The sequence below is a fragment of the Homarus americanus genome, unplaced genomic scaffold (assembly GCF_018991925.1).
Source record: "Homarus americanus isolate GMGI-L3 unplaced genomic scaffold, GMGI_Hamer_2.0 scaffold56140, whole genome shotgun sequence".
Lineage (NCBI taxonomy): Eukaryota > Metazoa > Arthropoda > Malacostraca > Decapoda > Nephropidae > Homarus > Homarus americanus.
Genome location: NW_024741704.1, coordinates 24,083 through 36,123, shown reverse-complemented (window position 1 = coordinate 36,123; position 12,041 = coordinate 24,083).

Genomic DNA, 12,041 nt, shown 5'->3' with positions numbered 1-12,041 from the left:
TACATACAAACCAAGTCAAAAAAATTATATATACATATATATATATACATATATATATATATATATATATATATATATATATATATATATATATATATATATATATATATATATATATATATATATATATATATTATCCCGAAATCAGTCAAGACAGTGATGTCCTCCTCAATTTACACAAACCACATTTCTAAGTCGTTAGAGCCACTTGGGCCCAACAGACAGCCATCACCGTAAACCACAACAAAACAACAGAAATCGCCCCGCTGTCCCATCACACCAAGAATCTTAAGGAAATTCTCTTCCTTCTCTCACAGAAGCTTCCCTTCCAGCAAGTGGTGTGTGTATATATATATATATATATATATATATATATATATATATATATATATATATATATATATATATATATATATATATATATATATATATATATATATATATTCACCTCCAAAAGTGTTAGTAGTTTAAAGTTACATCATAAAAAGTACAACAGTAGTGCATTAAAATAGAAGACCATAGTTTGTTCGTAACATGCAGGGGCTCTCCTCAACACACAGTTATTCTGTTAATCTCGCCTTCCATCAGTACTAACATCTTAGTAAGTGTTTTTCAAAACATTATAAATTTTGTTATTGTAGCTAATTATCAAGTGTACACATCCTTAACAGGGTACACTGTCAAGATAGTGCCACACCTCGAGGAGAGAGCACAGACAGTCACCCTCTCTCCTCACAGATAAATATCTATACGGTATATTATCTAACCCAACCTTACCCATTGCTATTAATTTATCTACACGTGTTTCTGGCCAATGTCAATAGTTTTATTTAATTACTGACTGTATATCACCTCCCAGCAGTCGAGACGTCGAGATGCACCGCGTCACACACGGACCAGTACTGGAGCTGGTGGCTCACTACTGTTTGTTTATATTCTTTTTTAAACACGGTGTGACGTCATTTTGTAACCTAGCTGGCCGGGTGGTGAGGCTCTTAATGTACTGCCCTTGTTGGATAAGGAATAACCGTTGCGTGACGTCACTAACCATAGTGTGAGGCGTGGTGGTGTTGCTGTCTTTACACACCGTGTGGCGTCGCTTTGGGTACATGGGTCGCCTTATAAGCATGTTGTGACCTCAGATATATATTAAGAACGGCGGCGGGTCACTACGTAACACAAGGCACTGGTGGCCGTCCACACCTCCATGTTTATTTACAAAGTTACGGCTCGGTCTCACTTTAACATAAATAATGATAGGATTATTTTCTTCCCTTTATGTATTTGTGTTTTGAAGATATTGTACCATTATTAGTGTTTGTTGCTGTGATATACCTGCTGGCGATACTCGTGCCGCCGCCACCTCGTCGTAAAGAAGTGCAGCTCAGGGGACCAGCCGGGTTACGTGTCTCTCCTGTTCTGGCCTTGCCGGCCACCCCTGGGCCCTCACCCTCCGCGCCTCGTGTGACCCGATAAGTGCCTTGACCACCTGAGCTTCACGCAACACTGGAGACTCACGGGATCACAGCCGGAAATCATCGCCAACACGGGCAATCATTATCGCCTGAAGATTGGGCACTAACTCCTTTCGCGAGGACTTACACCCCTTACCTAACACCTGTAACAACCTAACCTACCAGTGGTAATCTAAACCCCAAATAGCGTTCAGGTGGGTAATGTCAGGTAAAATAAACTGGGGTGCCTGGTTATTCAGGTAAACCCTAACGCCTGTCGTCACCACCACCACCAGATAAACTCTCCCTTCCTTCAGCCTACATTGACGGTCCATTATACATTTACCGACTGGAGAACAACACACTACTGCAGGAGGACTTGCTCTTGAAGAGGTTCTCACCTGGGAGGACTCAGCACAGCCTCGCCAGCGTTAGACGCTACTCAGGTAAGGATGGGTTAATTGGTTCCAGTCGTCAGGTATTGGGTGGTATGTTGGTAAGTAATTGATAATGGCTTGGTGTGTGGTAGATGTGGGTAGCCTTAGGTAGGTATGTGGCAGTATGGGGGTGGCTTTCGGTAAGTATATGGCAGTATGGGGTGCTTCGGTAAGTATGGCAGTTATGGTAGCCTTCAGTGATGAGGTATGTTTAATGATGTGGTAGCCTTCGGTAAGTATGTGGCAGTAGACCCTCATTCATCACCTTCAAGTATACTACCTTTGTGAGTAATTAGGAATGACCAACAATAACACGTCACCCCCCTCCCCACACAATGTCTATTAAAACTAGACGTATATATAAACTATTAACCCACCAATATCGATTTATCATTCCCATATAACATCAATTCATTACCTTATTATATTTCCTTGATATATTGCTATAAATATTAAATTCGCAAAATATTACTACATTTCCCCAAGTAAAATGGAGATAGTTCCCCCCCGAAGTGTTACAGTGAGGTGGGTTATGTTGGGAGTTTCGACCTTATAGTTCTTAGGGTAAAAAAAATGTAGGTCAAATCCCAGCATAGTTGTATTGGTTCAGGTTCTCTTATCATCATCTTCTTCCTCTTACTGCTTCCCCTTCCCCTTCCTCCTCCTCCTCCTTCTATCGTCCTTCTTCCGTCTCTCCATCTCCCTCCTGTGCTTTTCTATCCTCCCTCCTCTTCAAATCCTCATTCCTTCCTCTTCCCCTCTTCTTCCTCTACTCACATCTTCCTTCCTTCCTCCTCATCTCTCTCTCTCCTACTAATCTTTCGTTCTTCTTGTGCTCCTCCACCTCCTCCCCCACATCCCCTGGTCCAGTGTGGTGGTCTTGCCAAGCAGAACAGGAAACATTAATTCGGTATTTTGGTGTGTGTGTGTGTGTGTGTGTGTGTGTGTGTGTGTGTGTGTGTGTGTGTGTGTGGGGTGTTTCCTAAGTGCTTCTTGTAACTGAGGTATGTCGTTTCTCAACATCTCCCCCTCCCCCCACACACACACACACAGTAAAACAGCCTCGACTCACCTCAAGATTAGCACCCCAGCTGTTCACCTTAACCTAACCTAACCCACCTCAGGCAGCGTCAGGTGTTTTAATCATCAGGTGAAATAATAAGGGTAGAGGAGGGGAGGGTAATCTTTAGGTGATCCGTAAACGCACTCGGTTTCTTGGCTACATCAGTCGGCCCGAAACTCATTCTTTTCTGGTCTGACTGGTATTGTGAATTATCACACCAAAGGTTTTTTTCGTAAACCTAACCTATCAGAAGCTAGCCTAATCTAACCTAGCAAGCTAAACATCAGCCTTACTCAAGCCTAATCTACCTAGCAACCTAATCTAACCCAGTAGCCTAATCTAACCTAACCCAACCTAATCTAACCTAACCTAACCAAGCCTAATCTAGCCCAACAAACGCCTAATCTAACCCAACCTAATCTAACCTAATCCAACCTTACTAACCCCAAACTGCTTAACTTAACCCAACAACCAATGACACTTTCGTTTTGTTTTATCCCCAGTCATCAGTTAGCCGGGTTGTATAACATATCTTCCCTCCATCCGTCCGTCTGTCTGTCTGTCTGTGTCCATTCTGTTAGTGTAATAAAAATATGATTTTCCTATAGAGGCACCCTGGGCTGCCACCAGACACTGACCTCTGACACCAACAGCTAAACTTTGTCTCTCTTACTGTTTTGCCCACAACCAAGCCGTCTCCCTCACTTCACACAACCACCACTTTGTTGTCTCAATTGTATAAAAGGATTAAGTCTATATATCTGGTGACTATATTAATCTATATAACTTTACCATAACAAATATCTAACTGTTACATCTCCTAATATTTTGAATTATCATCCTCTACCGACATTTTCTTAATATAGCTATACATTTGAAACCTCCATATAACAGACTATACTATCCATATAACGGACTATACTCACTCTCCCTCCATAACCGGACTATACTATCCATCCCATAACAGACTATACTCTCCATATAAACTATACTTCTCAATATAACAGACTATACTCTCCATATAACGGACTAACACCTCTCCATAAACAGACTATACTCTCCATATAACGGACTATACTCTCCATATAACGGACTATACTCTCCCATACTATGGACTATACTCTCCCATATAACGAGACTATACTCTTTCCATATAACAGACTATACTCTCCATTATATCAGACTACCGCCTAACCTATAGCATATCATACTCTCCATATAACAGACTATACTCTCCCATATAACAGACTATACTCTCCATATAACAGACTATACTCTCCACTATAACAGCCACTCTCCCATAACGGACTATACTCTCCATGCAACAGACTATACTCTCCATATAACAGACTATACTCTCCATATAACAGACTATACTCTCATAACAGACCTACTCCCATATAACAGACTGCTCTCCATATAACGACTATACTTTCTCATATAACGGACTATACTCTCCCATAACAGACTATACTCTCCGCCATAACGGACTATACTCTCCACTTATAACAGACTATACTCTCCATATAACAGACTATACTTCTCCATATAACGGACTTACTCTCCCGCCTGCTGGACTATACTCTCCCCTGTTAAGACTATACTCTCCATGTCAACAGACTATACTCTCCACCGCGCTTTTCATCTCCATATAACGGACTATACTCTCCGCATAACGGACTATACTCTCCATATAACGGACTATACTCCATATAACAGACTATACTCTCCATTTATCCGTTAAATGGAAGTACATTAACAACCTTCGATATAACGGACTTTCATCTCCATATAGTCCGTTAAATATGTTACCATATTTTTCTCACAGTGAATATATTTACCTTTCCCATATAGTAATCTTATTCTCTTGCTCAATATTTGTTTCTATATATTGATTCATAAAGTATACCATGTCATAATATTAAACAAAACACACACACACACATGAAATTGCACCCCCAGTTTTTTTCACCTTAAGAATACCTATTACCGAACCTTAACCTAACTTGCCTAAATTACCAATCAATTACCACAACACTTTCATTTAACATATTTTCTTAGTTATAATCAAACATTTTAGTCATATCACCCCACTAATTACTTTTTGATAAATTTTTCCTTCTTTTACGTTTATTTACCTTCTTTTACGTTTATTTACATTCGTTTACGTTTATTTTCTTTCTTTTACGTTTATTTACCTTCTTTCACGTTTATTTACCTTCTTTTACGTTTATTTACCTTCTTTTACGTTTATTTGCCTTCTTTTAGTTTATTACCTTCTTTTACGTTTATTTACTCTTACATTTATTACCTTCCTTTACGTTTATTTACCTTCTTTTACGTTTATTTACCTTTTTTACGTTTATTTACCTTCTTTACGTTTATTTACCTTCTTTTACGTTTTGTTTCCTTCTTTTACGTATATTTGCCTTCTTTTCATTTTTGCCTTCTTTACGTTTATTTACCTTCTTTTACGTTTATTTACCTTCTTACGTTTATTTACCTTCTTTTACGTTTATTTACCTTCTTTTTCGTTTATTTACCTTCTTTTACGTTTATTTACCTTCTTTTACGTTTATTTGCCTTCTATTACGTATATTTGCCTTCTTTTACGTTTATTTGCCTTCTTTTACGTTTATTTACTTCTTTTACGTTTATTTGCCTTCTTACGTTTATTTACCTTCTTTCGTTTATTTACCTTGTTTTACGTTTATTTACCTTCTTTTACGTTTATTTGCCTTCTTTACGTTTATTGCCTTCTTTTACGTTTATTTACCTTTTTTACGTTTATTTACCTTCTTTTACGTTTATTTACCTTCTTTTACGTTTATTTACCTTCTTTTACTTTTATTTACCTTCTTTTACGTTTATTAACCTTTTTTACGTTTATTTTATTTTAATTTATTTACATCCTTTTACGTTTATTTACCTTCTTTTACGTTTTTACCTTCTTTTACGTTTATTACCTTCTTTTACGTTTTTCCTTCTTTACTTTTATTTACCTTCTTTACGTTTATTTGCCTTCTTTTACGTTTATTTGCCTTCTTTTACGTTTATTTACCTTCTTTACGTTTATTTACCTTCTTTTACGTTTATTTACCTTCTTTTTACTTTTACCTTCTTTACGTCTATTTGCCTTCTTTTACGTTTATTTACCTTCTTTTACGTTTATTTACCTTCCTTTACGTTTATTTACCTTCTTTTACGTTTATTTACCTTCTTTTACGTTTATTTACCTTCTTTTACGTTTATTTACCTTCTTTTACGTTTATTTACCTTCTTTTACGTTTATTTACCTTCTTTTACGTTTATTTACCTTCTTTTACTTTTATTTACCTTCTTTTACTTTTATTTACCTTCTTTTACGTTTATTTGCCTTCTTTTACGTTTATTTACCTTCTTTTACGTTTATTTACCTTCTTTTACGTTTATTTACCTTCTTTTACGTTTATTTACCTTCTTTTACGTTTATTTACCTTTTACGTTTATTTGCCTTCTTTTTACTTTTTTTTTGCTTCTTTTACGTTTATTTGCCTTCTTTTCGTTTATTTCTTATTTACGTTTATTTACCTTCTTTTACGTTTATTTACCTTCTTTTACGTTTATTTACCTTCTTTTACGTTTATTTACCTTCTTTTACTTTTATTTACCTTCTTTTACGTTTATTTACCTTCTTTACGTTTATTTACCTTCTTTTCGTTTATTTACCTTCTTTACGTTTATTTGCCTTCTTTTACGTTTATTTGCCTTCTTTTACGTTTATTTACCTTCTTTTACGTTTATTTACCTTCTTTTACGTCTATTTACCTTCTTTTACGTCTATTTACCTTCTTTTACGTTTATTTCCCTTCTTTTACGTTTATTTACCTTTTTTACGTTTTTTTCACACCATTACAATTATCTCCACAAAAGGCAGTCAAAATTATTAACAACTTTCGTCACGGTTGGGCGGTCACACCGGTTCTCAACCGCCCACCACCCGCCCACCACCCACTCATTCATCTACTCGCCCCTTCAACACCACGACTCTTGCCACCCTCCCATTAAGCCACCCCTCTCGTACCTAACCTGCTCCTTTCCACCCCTCCCTTGCCTCACCCCTCCCTTGCCTCCAAACCTTTTCAACATCAGTTGCATGCCACCCACCCACCCATAATGCTCTCAATCAATGCCACCTACCCATAATGCTAACTAATGCCAGCCACCCACAATACTTCTCAATGCCACCCACCCATAATGCCTCTTAACTGATACCACCCACCCATAATGCCTCTTAACTGACACCACCCATAATGCCTCTTAACTGATGCCACCCACCCATAATGCCTCTTAACTGACACCCACCCATAATGCCTCTTATCTGATGACACCCACCCATAATGCCTCTTAACTGATGACACCCACCCATAATGCCTCTTATCTGATGGCACCCACCCATAATGCCTCTTAACTGATGACACCCACCCATAATGCCTCTTAACTGATGACACCCACCCATAATGCCTCTTATCTGATGACACCCAACCATAATGCCTCTTAACTGATGACACCCACCTAATGCCTCTTAACTGATGCCACCCACCCGCATGCCTCTAACTGATGCCACCCACCTAATGCCTCTTAACTGATGACACCCACCCATAATGCCTCTTAACTGATGACACCCACCCATAATGCCTCTTAACTGATGACACCCACCAATGGCCTCTTATCTGATGGCACCCACCATAATGCCTCTTAACTGACACCCACCGCAATGCCTCTTAACATTGGCCACCACAATGCCTTGTAATGAGTGATTGGTCAGGCCAAACCTTACACAACCCAGAATTATGTCCACGCTTAACGCTTAAGTACACCACAGACCTCGTGGTACCACCGCATTCAGGTTGACCCCACCTCGTTCGACCTTCAGGGACGACCTTGCCCGCGCCAGCCGGCGTGAGCCGATGACTTCTAACCGCACCCTAAGCCAAGACACCTGGCCGGGACGCACCGCACATTATCCAGATCAAACCAGTTTAGTGTTGTTGCTGGGGTTGAAGCGCAACGACCGACCCATATGAGGCCCTACAGTCCCGTCCACGGGCATTCAATGTCCATATTCTTTGGTCCGCCGCAGGATTCCTCATTCTGGTTTGCTGTCATCTCTCTCCCGTTCGGGTCGTCACTCAGTTCACTAAGCAAGTCACAGTCCCCTCCCAGGTCGGGAGAGAGACTTCCCGACGAACAGCCCCTAGCAGAGAAGCCTCTCGCAAAGGCAGCCCAGCCAGCACCACTGGGCCTACGTCAGGGTACACATGGTCTTGTCCAGAACGTCTGGGGTGAGTTACCTACTGGGGAAGTGTATTCATTCCAGGTGTTGTCCGAGAGTCAGTGTCCGTGGCACGTAAAAGCATGATGTGTTAATACCCGATATAATGGTGATGACCAAGCCAATGTACCATGTCGCGGGCCAGATTAATAAATAGTTGCCATCGAAGGGTGTTTAACAAGTTGTCCCTTTAAGAAGTGATATGGCGCGAGATAAGATAAGCCAGTGACGCTATTGCAAACGCATCCAGGCCACGCTACCGGTTTCCTGTCTTTGCATCTCTCTCTATTCCTGCTTATTTGCATATTCTTCTTCTCATTGTGTTTACCCATAATTACATTGGCGGCAGCGAACTAAGCGTTAACCCGCCCCCGCGTCACTTGTTATTCCATTTAACAGTGCCCTTAACAAGCCCATACACTCCCCATTCCAACATAACACACCCTGGCTTCGTTAGTTCAAGTGCGCGATAAAAGTTCCTGCTAGTAGCGTGAAAGTGTCTAGTGTCTGCATTACAGCTCAAGTAAATGTCTCTCGTCGTGGTATGTGCAGGTTTTTAATAAATATATTTGTTCGAGGTATGCATGTTTCGCAGTGTCACCCACTATCTGTGGCATCCTCAGTAGCCAAAGTGCAGTTTGATTGTTGGTCAGTGTTGAATATAGCCATTATGTTTCAGTGATGAAAAGCAGTGTCTGTACTAACTTTGGCTGCAACAACATGTCTTTTAACCTACATCCTCCTCCTGTCCCTAATCCCACTCACCCTCCTTGCCTTCCTCCATCCCTGCCCCCCGCCCTCGGTCCGTGCCCTCCCGCCCCACAAGCACCTCGGTTTGGCTGATCGCCACGCCTCAGCTCTCCCCACACCTCACCACCAACTTTTTGTTGCCAGGCTGGGCCTGGCCCCTCCTTTCTTGCCGCCCACTTTCTTTGCCCACCTCCTTCCCGCTCCCGGGTGACCTCCACGTCCTTCTGACCCGCCCGCTTGACCACTATTCCCCGTCTTTTGTCCATAAGCTCTGTGTTTAGTATTTGATGATGGTTAATATAAATATCAGCCCCGTTGATACGGCTTTTTCAGTGTATTTTTATGCTATTAGTTTGTGATGTACTCTTTGACGCTGGTAAGAAATGTCTTCAGTGTGTTGCTGACTTTACTCCCCGGCAGCACCTGTTTGAAACATTGTCGTGTGAAATGATAGTTGCAAACAATGACCCTAACATATAAAGTAAGCTTTTTTTTTTGTGAATGCACTTCCTTCATCATCACCCCTTTAGGATTGTTTCTCTGTGAAACCATGCATTTTGTGAGACGTCTTCCACAGATACCTGACGAAGAAGAACTGGTATGATAAGCAGCGTGATGAATACAGCTTGATGACAGCACAAACCCACCACCACCACGTCACTTCTTTCAAGTCCTCCGCCGTTCGGGATTAGAAGATTTTTTATATTTTTTCTACTTTAGAGAGTAAGGGTGTGGAATGGATCATCACAACGAACCCTGGGTGTTGGCCAGGGAGGTTACCCTTGTGGTACAGACAGACGATCTTGGTCTCATAAACACTCCACGTACAGAGGGGCAGAGCCTGGTCCGCGGAACCATACCTTACAGTCATCTGAGACAGGCAGCAGGTAGTTTCAGCTCATCCCCGGCCAGGAGAGGGCCGACAACAGATAAGACAGAAAATCGTCTGGAATATCAGCGAAAATGATGATGTTGCAGAGAAAATGCAGATGAAGCAGAAAAATTCATCCTGGAATATGACGAAGCTTGAAGATGTATAAAACTCAGATGGAGCAAGAAAAAATTCATCTGGAATATAGAAATAATAAGAAAGATGTACTAGGGAAGAACAGATGGGACAGAAAACTCGTCTGAGAGGTATGGAAACCAGGAGAGGTGAGAAGAAGTCAAGGAAGGTGTGGAGAAACGACCGCAAGGTGCGGTATGTGAAGAAAGAGGCAAGGGCAGTACTGTGAAGAAAGAAGACCGTAAGAGATGGCTGTCTGACATCTGCAAAGCCGATGATGAAGGACCAGCCGACTACAGCTGCTGAGCCGCCATCCCCTAATATTTTTCCAGGTCTCCAGCTGGGTGGGCAAACTGCAGGCCCACTTAATGTGCTGATGTTGATGTATAATAAAAAAATATAAATCTAATATGAAGTAAAAAGAACATTTTTGTGTATTTGATATTTTCTCTGATTTTTGTTGATGTTTTACTACAAAAGAAATGTCTTTTTTTAGTCTCACTTTTCTATGAGTTCATTTTGATCCAATGTCTTGGACTATAAACATACGATGTTGTAGCTATATTACTGGCTTTAGAGATAGATTGTATTTTGACATGGGCTGATAAAAATGTGTAACACCTGCTGTGTTTGCCTTGAAATGTAGTTTGCAAGGTTGCCTCAGGCACTATGCTACATATGAGGTTTTTGTTCACCCCTTTATGTTTTCCTTTTCTCCTGCTTGACTTTGATCTTGTGGGAGGTATAGTGAGCTGTCAGATCAAACTAGCGCCAGTGAAAAAGCATACCCTATAAGAGATTGTTGTTTGTAAATGTGAAACTATGTTTGCTCACCCCAGGGATTATCTTTGATACCACACGTGATGTTGCTGTCTGTGGTGACATGGTCTCTCTGTGATAAAACTTTGGTCTTGGGAGGTGGCTGGTGGTTGGCCTTGTTGAGGTATGTGACAGTACCTCTTTTTTGCATTCAGGTTGTTTTCAGGTTCCCGAGAGACATTTTGCCCGCTTGTGGCCCAGGCAGTGACCTACAACCGCACCTAGCCAGACACCTGGCCAGGACCACCTGCACCTGATTATCCAGATCAAAACCAGTTTGGTGTTGGTGTTGGGGTCAAAAACCGGCTGGGGCCCGACCCATACTCAAGCCTACAGTCCCGTCCACAGGCATTCAATATTCCATATTCTTTTTGGTCATACTGATTCTCATTCTGGTTGCTGTCATCTCTCTCTCTCCCGTTCCAGATTCGTCCTCCAGTTCACCTAAGCAAGTCACATAAGTCCTCCCCAGGTCAGGAGGGGCTTCCCGACAGACCCCAGCTAAGCAGCCTCTTAGGAAGCAGCCCAGCCAGCACCACCGGGCCTACATTAGAATTTGACAGATCTTGTCCAAGAACGTCCTGGGGTGAGTTACCTGTGGGTATATTCATTCAGGTGTGTCCGAGGTGGTGCGTAAATAGCAAAACATGGTATTGTTTATTTTTGATATGACAGTAATGTGTCCATGTCATTGAGTGAAGTAATAAATAGTTGTATCAAGAGGTGTTTAACAAGTTGTCCCTTTAAGAAGTGATATGTGTGTATTGACATACGAGATAAGATAAGCGTAGTGACGCTGTGCAAATAACATCCAGGCCACGCTACCAAGTTTCCTATCTTTACATGCCTACTCTCTTTCTACCCCTATATATATATATATCTTCCTCTTCTCTGTTTATTCCGTGTCATTACAGCCTCTTAACTGATGACACCCCACCTATAATGCCTCTTAACTGGTGACACCACCCATAATGCTACTCTTAACTGATGACACCCACCCATAATACTCTTAACTGATGACACCACCATAATGCCTCCTTCAATTCTCACCCACCCATAATGCCTCTTATCTGATGACACCCACCCATAATGCCTCTTTAACTGATGCCACCCACCCATAATGCCTCTCCACCTAATGCCAACTACTCTTATTTCCAACAAGAATTATATTTCCAACAACATCAGTACAACTAATTCC